Here is an 11,410-nt window from a genome sequence, read left to right as displayed (position 1 = left end):
TTTCGGTTGCTTACGATGTTTAGCAAATTTATTGTAGTAACAGGAATAAGACACATCACACGGTTCTCCTTAAGTTATAGTTGTATAAGCGTTTATATTAAATAATAAAAGGTAACTAGTAAAGAAAAGAGAAAATTTTACAACATATATATATATATTTTGTAGTACATACTGTTCCTACAGTGTTATTTATGTTGGTGAAAACAAAAAAGTTAGTGACTGAGAGTTTGACGACATCCTCGAGAACAGTTATTAATTGTACTTAAACATTCGTGTCTCTTCTTACAAAGTTCCTTTGTTCTGTACAAATACGTTTTTATTTTGGCATGTGTGTAAAACTATAAACATAAATATACAGAATCATATGGTAAGAATGGGTTGTTTATGGAGAATATTTTGTAATTTTTCAATCATGTGATCAATTTTGGTGAGTGTCCTATTTGTTTTGTTTACAGAGGTGTATTTTTTTACACTGTCACATGATTTAACATTTACATATTACACAGTTATTCCTTCACTGGTGTGATGCATTGTAGATTCTTACAGAATATGAAAGCTATTCTTCTTCTGAAGAAATCGACTTTGTTCAAACGTATGGATATTTATTTTAGGACCATCACATTATGAGGAAAACAAAGTTGATATTGCACATATCGTTTCTACTGATGAAACGGTTCTCACCTTTATGTTTACAATAAACATTACTATTAATGATTATCTGGCTTTTTAAAATTATATATCTTCCTTAGCGACATTAACTTTATTAACGCTGTTAATTATTATGAAATACGATAAGAGAATATCTGGTTTGTCTGTCATTTTGTAGAATCGATTTTGCATTTTGTTCTGAGTCCGACTGACACAGTCTTACCATTTTTTGATGACGAAAAAACCCACTTGAAATAAAAATGTATCTCAGAATGGCTGGTATGGGTATTAACACTTTTACTGATAAGGCGAGAACAACGTCTTAACATTCTTAGGTCATCTTCAGGTTGACGGTTGCATGACTCATGTCTTAAAGACGAGAGTATAAACGGGTATAGGATATAGGGGGCGATGCAGTTGGATGTTAGGTTATTAATTAGCACACGTATAAAGGTGTTCCTTTATATTGGTTTAATTTTGGTTTTAGTTGCTGTATAAGTAGGGCTTCTTTGATTTTGCGTTTGTTTATATGTGTTTCCTTACTTAATATCTCGGTGTTTTCTATGGTTATGCTGTGTGTTTGTCCGTGTAGTTTTTACACAGTATGAACTTTAATTTTACATTTGGTTTTGAATAAATTTAGTCTTTACTGGAATGTTGTGTTTTGTAACAAGTTTTTTCCAAATGTTGGTTATTTTTTCGCTGATGTAGGAAACATGGTATGCAGCAGTGTAAGGTTTTGTAGTTTATTATCTTGGGATTTTTTGTTGTTTGTTTGTTGTTGGTCTGGATGTGTGCGTATGATTTTTCCACGGTTTTTGGAGGAAATTTGTTGATTTCATCGTTAATTTTATTGGTGAGTATGGTTTTGTGGCTGTGTTTATATGGTTTCTGAATATGTTGAGTTTTTGTTTTTTTCATGTGCTGAGTCCAAGGGAATGTATAATCAAGGTTGCTAATTGGGTGTTGGGTATATATATCAATGGGTTGGAGTCTTGGATATAAAGTCCAAAAGCTATCTTGCAGGCTTCAGTGACTGGAACTTCTGACAGAATTCACTGCCACGAAAAATAACTTTATGTTCAATAATCAAACCTACCTACAAATAAATGGTCTAAGTATGGAAAATCCCGTGTCATCAGTTTTAGCCAACATTTGTTTGATACAGATTGAATTTCAAGCGATCAATTCACCCTTACATCCAACACTATACTGGTAGAGGTATGTTGGTGACACAATTGCTGGATTCACGTCTACAGAACACACGCTTAGTTTTTCAACCAAGTTAACTCAATACATCCCAGCATTAAGTTCACTTGTGAACAGGAAAAACTAAGAAAATAGCATTTCTCAACATCAAGATAACTAGAACCGATGCACAATTCAAAACAGAAATCCACAGAAAAATCGCCCATACTGGACTATACATTCCCTGTCTATAAAACTCAGGTATAAAACTAAAGCCCATATTATGTAAAAAAACTACACTGACAAACATTAACATCATTTATAAAATACAATGCAAGAACTGTCACGACTTCTATATTAGAGAAACAAGTAGAAAAATGAAAACCAGATTCAAAGAACACAAAGAAACACCTTCACACGTTTTTGAACACTGCAAATCAAATAAACACAACATAACCATAGAAAATATCCACATAATAAGTAGGGGAACAAATACAAATAAACACAAAATCAAAGAAGCCCCACTGATACAACATCAAAACCAATAAACCAATAAAGGTTACCTTTTCCTATACTAAATAATAACCTAATATCTAACTGCAACTCCCTCTACAATCCCTTACCCATTTATACTCTCGTCTGTTACAAACTATCTCTTTGTTAACCTTAAATGATCGAGAAAGGTCGAAGCGCTGTTCTCTGCTTGTTACTACCCTACCAGGTGTTCTGAGATACAGTCTTACCACTTGCTGTATGACGGGGGCGCGGTATGCTATAATTGATGTTTTTTCATTGATAACTACATTCTAGAAACGTACAGAGATTGTTTTAACTGAAATACGTCACTAAATATTTACATTTTGGTAAAGTGAACCATCTATTTCAAGTGCATTTTGAATACATAGATAGCGACACCATAGTATTACTAGCTTTTATTTTAATAAAATTTTCTCGTAAATATACTGTAACTGTCATACGTTTAAGTGGAATAGAACTTTCATTTTATTATAAGTGGACTGACTTTACTAAGTAACAAAATAAGCACAACAAAGATTGTACTCTAACCTGTATGAAACCTAATTTAATCTGAACACATTTCAGGATATTATGCTGTCAGATAAAAAAACTGTGAAATCTACACTGATATTTCTTTATGAGCTCAAATGATTACACCTTCAAAAAGTTAAAACAATGTGTCTAATTTTGCGGGTTGTATTTAAACGATAAATATGTAGAATTCCAGATCAAAACTTAGTGTAATGGACTCATCTTATTTGTATTTAAAACATACTGGATTTATAAAATATGAAAGAAAAGGTATGCATTACTTTTTATTATAAGAAACTTGAAAGATATTGAAATAGAATTTCTAGGTTGACTGTCAGTTTTATATAATCGATCGAAGTGTTTGTTGGTTTTATTAAGTTTCCTATGTATTTATGTTTATTAAATGTGTTTTATTTACCTCGTCATACGAGTCAACATTTAAATATTCTTCAATGTATGACATTTTGCAAGTCTTAATTTGCATGTTTGAAGGCCAATTTTAAACTGTAAGTAAAGTGCACGACGGATTTAGTTTTCAAATGTTTGTAGAATTTCTAAAATAAAGAAAACTTTGATTATTAATCTAAAGTGAATATTAATTAGAATTTATTGTTATAAAATGATTATAGTAACTATTTGTTTTGTTATAAACACTAAATTATTATCAAAATTTTGATCATTTGGATTATGGGCAATCTGTGTAGCATTAAAAAATGATCCTATGGGTTTTTCCCCCAAGTAGGCCCGGCATGGCCAGGTAGTTACGGCACTCGATTCGTAATCTGAGGGTCGCAGGTTCGAATCCCCGTCACACCATGTTCGCCCTTTCAACCGTGGGGGCGTTATAATGTGACAGTCAAGCCCATTATTCGTTGGTAAAAGAGTAGTCCAAGAGTTGGCGGTTGGTGATGATGACTAGCTGCCTTCCCTCTAGTATTATACTGCTAAATTAGGGACTTGATTAGCTTTGCGCGAAATTAAAAAAACAAACAAATAAATTTTCCTCCAAGTTTGTCATTGATATTTAACTTTTAAACTTTATACCGCATTGTAATGTAGCGCAAATCACATGGTCAAGCAAGATTAGTGCCTTTATCATTCTTATTGTTAAAAGAGTTACATGTTTAAAAATTTTGGTTTGTTAAGGCTGGGTGACATCATATAGTGCTGTCATAACGATAAACCAATTGTTTGTGTGTGATACTGTCTTAGACATATCTTATATTTTATATACTAACATAGAATGCATTATTTGTGAAACATAGAAAGAAGTTATGGATGGATGATTAGTAAGTTAGTCATTTATTATTTTTATAACAGATAATGATTAAATATGGATGTTAATGACTTGTTAAAATCCTAAGGACAGTAATTAAAATAATGGTTTTGACACGTGAAGAACCTCGTGTAAAATGTTTTGTCACAAACTAGTGAAAGATTTAACTATTATATAATAAACGTTTTATTAATGATTTTGTTGTATAAAGTGTAAGTTTTATTTATTGCATGCCATCCTCTTTAGGTCGACTTAAACCTACTGACATGTGTTGAGTATGTGATTGTTGTTTGTTGTTGTTTTTGAATTAAGCAGAAAGCTACACAATGGGCTATCTGTGCTCTGCCCACTACGGGTATCGAAACCCGGATTTTAGCGTTGTAACTCCATAGGCATACCGCTGACATGTATGTGGTAAAATGTATGTTGTGATCATGTTTCAATAAATAATATTTCATGTCTTTGAAAATATCTGATTGATTAAGTTTTAATTATTTTACCATCCTTTTCTTAGGATAAATTAATTATAAATGTATTAATTAATTGTTGCTAAAAGACCTTTTTGAGAACTTGATTTAATTATAAATGCATTAATTTGTTAGAATTGAAAAATCTTTAAACAATAAGTTTTAATTTTTGTTTCGTTCTTTTTAGAACGATTTAATTATAATAACATTAGTTCTAAGTTTCCTTTTTTATGTCAGCCTAATCAGTTACTTATTTTCAAAACGATTAATTATAGATGTAATCAGTGTTAAGAATCATTTTTTTATTATGACTTAATTAACTGGTATTAAGCGCCCGTTTTAGGACAAATTATTGTTGAGACATGTTTTAAACTCTACGATGTAGTACAATAACGTTAAGTCCTCCGCTAGTACAGCGGTAAGTCATTTTACATTTACATTTTATGGTTGTTATGGTAGTCTAACATTATTAGTATTTATTTACATGTATATGATTTTCTTCACTTATAATATCTTCTTTCGTATTTGTTAATTTCTTTTTTTATGACTTGGAGCAACGTTTCACGAAAAGGCCTGTTGTTAAATCTTATAATTAGAGACCTTGAAAGTTTCCTAGTTTAGTTTTTTGTGTGTGAGGGTTATAATGTCATTAAGTTCCACTATGTTGTCTAAGGCAGTAGCTACCTTCTTATCTATTTATTACCTCTGCGTGTTTTTCGTTCACATCAGGAACTCCCATAATTACTATATTTCGTTTGTAACGTTGTTTTATTTACACTTTCAAGGTAACTAGACATTTGAACAAAGTGTTCGTGAACTTTATTTATTCATTGGATGAAATGAACTAAGTATATATACACACACATAGACACGCACAAAATTATTTGGATATTCAGAAATATATGACACAAAAGTGTGATAGTTTATACTATAAAACACAGTAAACAGTAAACAGGATGTAAATATAGTTTAATGTTACTGTTGAATGTGTAACAAACCGTGCGTTTTTATGTTGAATCTTTCAAACACAAGTTGCAATAATTTTTATAGTTTTATACATCCAAGAAATACGTATTGTTAAAAATATAAGTTCACAAGTGGTAATGGAACATGATCGAAAATACAATACTGCTTAATGTTTCTTTAAAAAAACAACATATTATATCACTGCTACACAATAATGTGGACATTAGCTAAATCTGTCTGTTCTACACACGTGAGCCCCGGCATGACGAGGTGGTTAGGGCGCCTAACTCGCAATCTGAGGGTCGCGAGTTCGAATCCCCGCCACACAAAACATGTTGGCTCTTTCAGCTGTGATTGTCAATCCCACTATTTGTTGGCAAAAGAGTAGTCCAACAGTTGGGAGTGCGTGGTGATGACTATCTGTCTTCCCTCTTAGACTGCTAAATTATGAACGGTTATCACATATAACTCTCGTGTAGCTTTGCCCGAAATTAAAAAAACAAACAAAACAAACCTACACATGTGGTTCAACCGTTTTGTTTTTCTCAAGTTGCCTGAAGTGAAAATAGTCATCCGAGTTGGGAAAAGTCTGTTGTGTTTAGCTTTTTTTTTTTCATTTTGATGTTATTTCTATGAAAGCTCAAATATTTTCAGTGTCTCTATAGACTTACCAAAAACATTCTTAAAGCTTGTATGTACGTAGAATTGTAATTCCAATGACGATGATATCACTAGAAACCTTCCAACGGACAAAGGCTACTTTCTAAGAAGAAGATACCGGAAGTAATCCTCTAAAGACAAGGTATAAGACATCACCTGTTTAAAATATCCAACTCGGAAACAAAATGATGTGATATTTAATTTTCAGTAAAAGGCCAAGCTTGTTTATGTCCAAAACGAGCGGGGGCAGATAAAATGTTTGTTCTGTGCAATCACGGTTTGTTGAAATAACAAAGTAAATGTTAAAGATTTTTCAAAATATCGTGATCTGATAAAGTCTTGACATCATAAACATGAACAAAAATCACGTTAAGAAATCGGAATAAAAGTATTTCATCAAAGGTAGTATGTTCATATCATTTTCCGTTTGTATCTTTTTAAAAGTACAATGTGAAAAAAAAAGCTGCTGATAAACTAAAAAGATCAGTTACATTGTTCGAAAGTAGTAAAACATTATATTCTATGTGCTTGATAAAACTTCCTTTCAAACTAAGTTCATAATATCTTAAATTAGATGTAACAAGGTTACTTGTTGCTGTTTTGAATTAAGCACGAAGCTACAAAATAGGCTATCTGTGCTCTGCCCACCACGAGTATCGAAACCCGGATTTTAGTGTTATAAGGCCGCAGGCATACCGCTGAGCCACTGGGGGGCAACAAGGTTACTAAAGATTATGATAGTTATTTTATTTCGATCATGAAACGTGGGTAGAAATAACCATCAGCGTTTGACGTTTCAATGGATGTTTTTATTTCACATAAACAGAATTTAATCATAATTATTAAGTTAATAACCATGAATAAAATACAAAGAGTTGTCGACTAGCTGCTTTTTTTCTAGTCTATCAGTTAAAAAGTAGAAAGGGTAAGCACAGATAATTACTGAGTAGCTTCACGTGACTGTCCTCTTTCTATTTTACAGGTTGGTTTACTCTCTCTCTCTCTGTATTAACCTTTTCCTCCTTCCTTCAACTTTTGGTTTTAAAACTGTCAAGCTTATTTATATATGGTACACGAGGGCCAGAGTAACCCGCACTTACTCAGACCCCTTTTAGGGCAATGTCCATGCACAATCTACACATACAGTTGGGCAAATAAAACATTTCTCTTATAGTTCCATAGATTATTTGCACTTTCATTAGTTAGGTATTAACTAGAAAACGTTTATATAAAAAACTCTTTAAATGTTTTGTAATTAATCCCTTATCTAATGTGGAGTCTGGTTAATAGGTAGCCTTTTATTTTATTTATTTATTTACTTTATTTTATTTATTTAGAAAATATATATTCACTGGGAAAAGGTGCTTAGGTCTATCACCATAATGTAAACAATACCTGTCAAGTTCGCTCACTAATTCATTTTTTCTCCAATTTTTGTCAATATAGTTTATTGTACTATGTAGGAGTCTATCTGCTATAGTTTCCATGTGTGCGTTTTTATGCATAAATTGGTTCACTTTTCGTATTGTTCATTTGTTTTAAATTTGCGCTCAGCTACACGAGGGCTATCTGTTCTAGCCGTCCCTAGTTTAGCAGTGTAAGACTAGAGAGAACACAGTCATTACCACCCTCTGCCAACTCTTGGGCTACTCTTTTGCCAACGAATAATGGGATTAACCGTCACTTATAACACCCATGTGGTTGAAAAGACAACCATGTTCGATGTGACAGGGATTCGAATTTTCATTTTGTTTACTATGTGTAGACTATGATTTTGAAAGGAAGACCACACCTTGTCTTATTACCACCAGCATTATTAAAAGAACCAATAAAAGAGTTAATTAAATAACGTCCATGGAAGAAAAAGTAACAACATAAAAGATTTGAGCTTAATTGGAGGCTGAATGAAATTCTTTCCAGTGGCACAACGGTGTGTCTGCGGACGTACAACGAGAGAAATAGGGTTTAGATACGTGTGATGGGCCGAGCACAGATAGCCCATTATGTAGCTTTGTGTTGAATTTCAAAACAACAACTTTTTGTCAATAAAGCAAGTAAAACTATCGAACGAGGACGTTAAAGCGGTTTTAGTGACGTAATCACAATTTGTTTTTCCTAAGACGCGTTATTTAAATAAGGTTATTTTTCCGTATAAACTATAGTTTTTGTTTGGCATCTCAATAATTTCATAAGTATGTAATTTCATAAATTATTTTGCGTGCCAATCGCATTTATTATACTAATTGAATAATAAAAATATTATTTAATACTAAATAAATAAATCAGCTGATTTGAAATAATGAATTACACTAAATTAAGAAAAGAGTGCAAAGTTAAAATAAACAAGAAAGATAAACCATGTGAAAAATACTAGAACACTTTTCATCATAAAAGTTTCAACTTAACTCAAGTATGTTGTAGTAAAATGCTAGTTACAGTTAATAAGTTCAAACTGATAACGGGCAAGTGAACAGTTACTTTTAATATCGGAATGCGGTATGTTTTTATTGCATTTAAATACCTCCCAATGAATGTATTTATAACGGATCTTTCATGTTAATCCGGCACGAATTATTTTGCCTCTTGTAGTAACAAGAACTTAAATTAGGATTAATTTTTTTTTTTCAATTTATACAGGAGCCGGACTTCAGCCAATTTTATTCGATAACCGACCCTTAAAGTTAGTGGTTCAATTAAGAATGCTTTGTGTTTGACAAAACGAATCCTAATTTTTCACAAGGATATGGAAACATAGCAAGTTTGAGTTGTGCTAAAAGCTGGAACAATAACCGGAACCGTTGCGAGAACTCTCTACTAAAAGACGGTGCAATAGCTAGACCTCTAACAATAATTCTCTACCGTATAATAATGTGAACATAATTAAGATAAACACGACTAAGAGATTCAAGGTAAGAGAAGAACATAATTCTTACAACTAAACAGTGGGTAACCTCAATTTACCATGTTCAGTGAGGTTACCCCCATGTGGTCTCGGGTTATGGCACAAAATAACGTTCCGTATTAAAAATGGTTAAAATGAAAACAGAAACACAGCTGTGTAACTTTCCTTAAAATATTTATTCAATTATTGAATGAATGATTAATATTTGGGGTAGAAAAATTGAGACAAACATCGACTTTCAAAATATTCGAACTTATACTAAGGTTTCTTCGTGAGATATATTCATTAACATCCAAAACGACCATAGGTTTTTTTATTATATTGAATTTATTTTGAAACCTGGGCTTAATACAGTCAATACTATGTAACAAAATAGCTACTCAAAAGATGTAAAAGATCCCATTATAAGATAAAACACACACACAGGGACACAAGAAACAGAATACCTCGCCCATAATATTACTTTGGATTCTTCTTTGTTAGATATCTTCAACAGAATTCAAATGATCTACATATGCTTTAATATGTTGATTTTATTTCGAGAAACATCTTTCAGACAGTTGAGCTAAGTACGTTAAAAATAGCCTCCCACTGAGAAAACATGTAACATTATAGCGCTAACAATATATTTCGTGCATATAATAACTCGTTGATAATACAGCTTCAGATGTTTCTGTATGAGATATGTTTAATAAAACCAAAGAAATATGATGCTCTTTATCACGTTGATTTTGTTTAGAACTCCCACTTTTAATTAAAAAACGTTACTTTCTTATATTGCTACTAAGTTTAATAATCTAAAAGGTATATTTCGAAACAAAATCAACATGGAAAATTATAGGATGTCACTTTGGACTTCATTGAATGGATATCATACAGAATAATGTATAATAATGTTTTGAACTAGTTATTATGCACATAAAAGATTTGTTTTTACTTTATACAATGTATATCTTTATAATGTAACTGTATGTTTCCCCAGTGGAATGGTCTTTCGCAACCTAAATATCTTAATTCTCTAAAAGCCGGAACACAAAATAAAGTAAACATGATAAAGTATAGGGAGTTGTTTTATTCAACGTGACTTTCATGCGTGAGGAGGGGCGTCCCCCACTGCTCAACTGTAAGAATTACATCCTTCTCGTACCCTGAGGCATTTTGTTGCGCTTTTCTTGTTTAGGGTTCCAGTTGGTGTACAGTATCGAATTCTTGTTATAGATCCAGGAGGTATACGGCCTTTTAATAGAGTTCTATCACCGGTTGCGGTTGATGTTCTGGCTTTCAGTACACCCCTATATTAAACAACTTAAAATTTCGCATGTTAAATAAGGTTTGTTTGTTTACAATTAAACACAACAGTTTATAGTGTTGTAAGTTCGCAGACATACCACTGTGGGAGCTGTTCAAGAAGGAAAGTTAAGTAGAGAAAGGCTTATAACATTAAAAATCGAGTTTCGATATCCGCTGGTTCATAGAGCACAGTTATCTGCTTTCTGTAGATCTATCATATAGCATTGGTTAAACAGGTTTTATACATCTTGCAATACAGTATTATACATGTTATGGTAACACGAACCCTGATTTTAACATGAAATTCTAAAATCTAACCATAATTCATTTTTTTAAACATACAGATAAAAAATAATATTATACCCTTAAGCAATTAAACAAGATCTGAGTCATGTTTGTGGAGAGTTCCTCTCATTAGAATTAATTGCCAACTGTGTACTTATGCTTTTAAACATTTTACGACCTGACTTATATATGTGTTGTGTATTTCTTGTAAGTTTAATGCCAAATGGTTACTGGTTAAAATTTTGACCTTCTTGAAATTTCAGATCTAATGGTTAAAACCTTATACAGGCTCGAATTTATTCTTTATTAATGAGTATCAACATACCAACGTGTTCTTTGTTAACTTTATAAACTTTTAATGTGTTCTTCTATCTTGCATAGCCCCCCCCCCCACAAGTGGCACGGTGGCATGTCTGCGGACTTGCAGCACTAAAATTCTGATAGCCGCTGTGGGCACAGAATAAATAGCCCATTGTGTAATTTTATGCTTAATTACAAACAACAACAAGAACAATCTATGGCATAAAAATTATACTTTCACGTAGCTTTTCTTGTTTCTGTAAAATCAATACCTCAGGCTGAAGAACTGAACGTGTTTGTAGTACTTGCAAATGTAAGCAACATAAAACATTACATTGTACACATTGTAAAAAACAAAACAGCAAGTCCGAGGAAAAGTTT

The sequence above is a fragment of the Tachypleus tridentatus genome, chromosome 7 (assembly GCF_004210375.1).
Source record: "Tachypleus tridentatus isolate NWPU-2018 chromosome 7, ASM421037v1, whole genome shotgun sequence".
Lineage (NCBI taxonomy): Eukaryota > Metazoa > Arthropoda > Merostomata > Xiphosura > Limulidae > Tachypleus > Tachypleus tridentatus.
This window is presented reverse-complemented; position numbering follows the sequence as displayed.